We start from the raw sequence: 5,625 nt of genomic DNA, 5'->3' as shown, positions 1-5,625 counted from the left end.
TAATAGGGGTAGCTCCACGTAGAGTCTTGGTGGTCATTGGCCTGAAAAGTAATATATATATAATAACTAATAGTTGAAACGTTTGAATTTTTTGTTGACCATTTCTTATTGCGCCATATGGTTACGTAAATTTATGCTGCCTTTACCATTTAATCACCAAAAACGGTTTACCACACATACACTGTTTCAAAAAATCTAAAACGTTTCAGTAATACTATCTACTCACCGTTTCAGTAAATGTTGAAATTTTGAACAAACATAATTTCATCCCAAAAGACACCGCCTAAACTAATGAAGTTACATAAATTCCATTTGAAGTGTTTGTTCCAATCTCTAATTGTCGTTGTACAAGAAATACTTCAAAACCATAGAAATCCCCAATCAGATCTAAGAGAGCCTCTCATGGGATATTGAGACAAATCAAGTTTCAGAGACTAAGATGATTCCATTGGAGAAAGGCTATAGCTATTTCTCTTAATGGATTTTCGCCAAAATCATCTGGTCGTTGGGGAGACAATAATGGTATGTTGGGTTTGGTTTTTGATTTTGTTATTAATCTTGCTTTGCGTTGCTTTTATGTTTATTTGAATTAAATCTTTAGATGATACAGTATTGGAAGTGAAAGAAAAAAAAAAGAAAAAACTCTCTTCTCAAATCTCTTAAATGCAAGACCATCTCCTTCAAACTCTTTATCTTTCAAACGCAAAAACTCTCTCAGATCCCACGCCCTCCTTTGAACACCCCCGTTTGCAATTTTCTTAGAAGATCGCCACCGCCCCTCCACCCAAATCAATGTAGGCAAATTTTGTGGTATTTTTTTAAAAATTTATGTTTCCAGGCACAACCCACTTTAATAATATTTGTTTTCCTAGCCCCATCACGTTTTTTATTCCAATCACACTTAGATTTAGAAATAGTTTTGTATTATAAATATTATTGGCTATCCTTGGCTTTGTATTATGGATTTTTTTTTTTTGGTTATTTGTTGTGTTTGCTATTGTTGTTGTGTTGTATGAGAACTAAGTATTGTTTTCTATGGTTATGTATATTGTGGTTGCTTTGTAGATAAAATAGAAAGAGTAATTTAGTACACACTGAATCTAGATTACGGGAACTATATTAATATTTAAAATTTTTGTAATTTAGGACTTTTGATTATAAATAAGTTATTATTATATAAAAACTTTCATCAATTATTAATACACATTGAATCACTGGAAATTGTTTTGATCAATGCCTATTAATGCAGATGCAGTATGTATAACGTGAATGCCTATTTGTGTTTTATAGATTGAGATTTTTTTTTTTATTGAGTAAAGGAGCTCTTAAAAATTTATTTGTTATAGTTGGTCCTTTCATTTATTTGTATGTATTAGATGGTGAATAAAGACAATTAGAAACGGTTGAGAAACAAGAAACTGCGGTCTTCTCGCAACATACTTAAAGCAACAGAAAGTCAAAAAGGGAAAAGGGGAGGGAAGGGGACTGGCACATGGGTGAAGAGGGATGTTTGATTGTAAAAGGGGAGAGTTTTTGTTTTGTTTTTGATATGATTTGTAGTGTAGTTTTTTGGCCTTTTAGAATCTGAATGTTCCTAAATACTTAAAATGAAGGGTTCGTTTTTGTGATCACATGTTTATTACACTTTATTTTTTCTTTTGCATCCTATTGATCTTATGCTACTGGAATCGTTATTAACCTTCAAAAAAAAAAAAAAAATTTATTTGTGAGTTTCCTGTCTTTTTCTTAAAGATTATGGTGCATTCTGATATGGGTTCAGTTCAGAAACTGAGGCCCCACTCGGTTGATGCCAAAAAATAATTACATGGATAAAACATATAAATTAATATATGTAAATATAAATGAAGTTCAGAAGCCAAATATGCTTTTCAGAACAATACTATAATCTCTAACATGTAACTTTCTGAATTCTGAACTAAATTTTGTGGGGTGTGTATGGTTGTGGTGTAGTGGGTATTCTTTGCTTAGGGACCCCCAGTACAACAAAGGACTTGCTTTCACTAAGAAAGAGAGGGATGCTCATTACTTGCGCGGTCTTCTGGCTCCAATAATTTTGTCTCAACAACTTTAGGTTGTATTAGTGATATTGGCTTATAGCATCGTTTTATCTAATTCATTGTTCTCATAGTTTGAATTTTTGCGGGCCCTTTTTGCATTTTACTAATCCCCGGAGAAGAAATTGATGCAGAACATCCGACAATATCAAGTCCCTCTGCAAAAATGCATTGCCTTGATGGAGCTTCAGGTAGGACTTAGGAGTTTCACCGTCTTTGAATTTAGTTTTGATGATGATTGTTGTACATTGTTTGCATATGGTCACCATGTGCAGACAAATTGTCTGATAATATATTGAATAGTATTGAAAATGATTGTCTTGTGCAGTTGTGCATAATGACATTTGGCCTGATTGTGTATTTTCAAGTTTGGAATCATCTTGAGATGTTGAGACATTGTAGGACTATAGTTAGTTTAATTATGATGCCTTAACATTTTTATTGTTTCTTTATTTCCTTCATCTTTCTATTGTTGGTATAATTAAACCCCTTTTCTTTAATGAGGCTTTGTTGGAATGCATGTTTGTGTGCTTAGAATTATGTGGATAGACAAATGGACTTAATTTATATCCTTATGTGATGAATGAAGTCCTATTGAACGGGGTAATACGGCCAAAAAGGTCAAATACATCTTTGGCCACAATAATTAGCAATCTACTATTATTTGGAAAATATTTAAATTTATCACTTCTTAAAAATTCGAGTTTGTGAAACTCAAATTTAAAACGTAACTCGAGTTCCATAAATTCGAGTTATGTGCTGACTTGACACTTTTTTAAAATTAAAAAGTCTACATGGAGCTTGAGATTTTGAAACTCGAGTAGTGTGCAGAGTGGAACTCAAGCTCTTTACAATCGAGTTCTGTGAAACTTTGAACAGGGAAATAAAACTCAAGAAACCCAGCAATTATGCACTTAGTCTTCAATTCGTGCAGCTAGTTGCCAAGGAACTTTCTTTCCCAAATTGAAGTCTTTCACGTTGCCAAGGAACTTTCTGGTACTGATCAAAACAAGAAGTCAGCAAAGTGAACTTAGTCTTCAATCAGTGCAACTGTATAGCATTAGTTAATGCTTTTCGAAAAACAAGAAGTTTGTGAACTCTACCGTCAGAAACACCTGCTGCCCTCTACAACTAGTCACTCTAGCATTGGTACTCTCCTGCAATTATTCTGATCTGCCACTTGCACTCTCAAACATCAATTGCACTCTTAAACATCAATTTATTTCCATGACGCGTAACTCGAGTATACTGTGATCGAGTTTCACCAAACTCAACCTCCTTATGGAGTTTTTTAATTAAAAAATTCCAGGTCAGCGGGTGCCATTATACAACTCGAGTTATACGTCGAACTTGAGTTTTACAAACTAAAGTTTTAAAAAAGTAGTAATTTGCTAAATATTTCCCAAATAATGATAAATTACTAATTATATTGGCTAAAGATGGTATTTGGCCATTTTGGCCGGGGTAATACAGATATTTTTTTTTATAAAAATTATATGTTTTATTTTTTTACAGGAAGGCATGAAAGGTTGTCCTACAACATTCTCATTGATAATGTTGAGGAATTGCTCCTAGTTGTCTATTCTCCAACTGTGGGTGAGGCTTGCTAGAAGTATGGGAGCATCTTCAAGCACCCTTAGGGTCTTTACATAAGTTTGAAAGAAAAGTATGAATTTTTGTTTCTGCTGTAACTATGTGCAACTTGTTGGAAATATTTTAGTGAATAAACAAATTTTGATACAAAATTAATATCTTAAATTATTAGCAAGAACATAAAATAAAAAGGAGTTTAAAATGATCACACAATGCTATAAAATCACACTGTGAAAGTGTTGTCCTTAAAGGTAAAATCGTGCCACCGGAGTAAAGCTCAGAGTGACTAGTTCTCTTGCCCAAACAACCTCCTAGGATTAGACTATAGCTATAGCGTTAACCTTCGTGATAGACGCACTTCCACGCACGAAGGTTCAAGAACTACCTTCTATTGCCTTTCCTTAGAGTAATAAACTATGACTCATAAGAAAGGGTGAGATGATGGGTATTATATAGGCTATTCATGACAATAATAACATATAGTTATTGGTAACTAATACCCATAAAAGCCCAACAGCTATATTATCCATTATTAACCACTGGCTATTTTTCTCATAATTACCCATGGCTATTTTACTCATAAATTCTCAACGGCTAGAAAATAATAATAATAAAAGTGTTTGGAACACACACCCACACCAACAATCCCCCACATGTTACAAATACAAAATAAGAAATGCAAGCAACCAAAGAAAGCATGCATCAATATGGTACCAAAAGGTTTTAACCATACTTAGGATAAATAAGTAGGAACTAAAAGACAATGGTAGAGTTAAAACTCTTTTAACCAAGCTATTAGCAGTCCAAACTTACTACCCATATTACTTTCTTTACCAAAGTTGTTTTTAACTAGGTTGGCGCCTTATCTAAGCCATGAGCCACTGGGTTTCATGAAAGCTCTAGAGATCTACTCAAAAAGTCTCATAGAAAGTGGCACAACCTCCACTCACTCATAGGTGGATCCATCAAGTGTGCGTGCATAACACTCCATCCCAATAGGTAGGGAGTATGGATCAATTAAGAGCCTAAAGCTCAACCTCCAATAATCTTCAACTTAGCCGGTGATATCCATCAAGAGTGTGTGCAGATATGCCTCATCAAGAGTGCGTGCATAACACTCCATCCCAAAAGGTAGGGAGTATGAATCCATTAAGAGCATAAATCTCAACCTCCAGCAATTTGCAACTTAGTTGGTGGCATCAATCAGGAGTGCGTGCAGATACACCTTATCCTTAGTGTGATTAGAAATAATCTAATAATTCATTAAAAGCTTCCAACCATAATGGTGCATCAACAAATTTAATTGCATCATAATAACTTACATGTTCAACTTCAACAATATAGGCAATAAAATTGTTACCATAACTCTATTTCTTAAAATCTCGCTACTTTTCTCAATCCTTGTACATCACAACAAGATTATTAGAAGTATCAGTAGGTTCATGAAACACATTTTCCTTATTTTCCAAAGAAAACACATACTTAAAGAAAGCATTTTTAAGATTCAACAATAGTATTAAATTCTAAATACATCTCTCTTGATGAAAATAATACTATATCATGAACTATAGCAAGAATAACCAATAAACACACAATCATATATTTAAGAATCAAGTTTCCTCCTTTTAGGTTCATGTAGCATGACCTTAGGCAAGTACCCCCACACTTTGAGGTATTCTCCTTTTAGATCTGGGTAACATTTTAGCTAACCACCCCCACAATTTGAGGTATACCAAGTTGTTGGGGTTTGTGCCCTAAAATTCAATTTATTGGCATGTTATAAATAATTAAATTGTTTAATTATATGAGACTATTTGTAAATGAACTAATGGGACATTATCACAGTCCATGAGATGCATTGTATGTGATTTAGATATAAATTACAAGTTCCTTGTAAACTCAAAACATAGTTCGTAGTCGGTGATGAAATTGTGTGTTTCATCTGTGAAGACTATAA

The 5,625-nt window shown here is 33.6% G+C and overlaps 1 long non-coding RNA gene across 1 annotated transcript; it reads left to right on the top strand.

Annotated features, from left to right (window-relative positions):
- The first annotated feature begins 250 nt into the window (after nucleotides 1–250).
- Nucleotides 251–2,527, top strand: LOC142627604 (uncharacterized). The gene is made up of 2 exons (XR_012842890.1): nucleotides 251–522; nucleotides 1,972–2,527. It is a non-coding gene; the product is annotated as an uncharacterized LOC142627604 (long non-coding RNA).
- The last annotated feature ends 3,098 nt before the right edge of the window (nucleotides 2,528–5,625 follow it).

The sequence above is a fragment of the Castanea sativa genome, chromosome 3, assembly GCF_040712315.1.
Source record: "Castanea sativa cultivar Marrone di Chiusa Pesio chromosome 3, ASM4071231v1".
In the NCBI taxonomy this organism is placed as follows: domain Eukaryota; kingdom Viridiplantae; phylum Streptophyta; class Magnoliopsida; order Fagales; family Fagaceae; genus Castanea; species Castanea sativa.
This window is presented reverse-complemented; position numbering and strand designations above follow the sequence as displayed.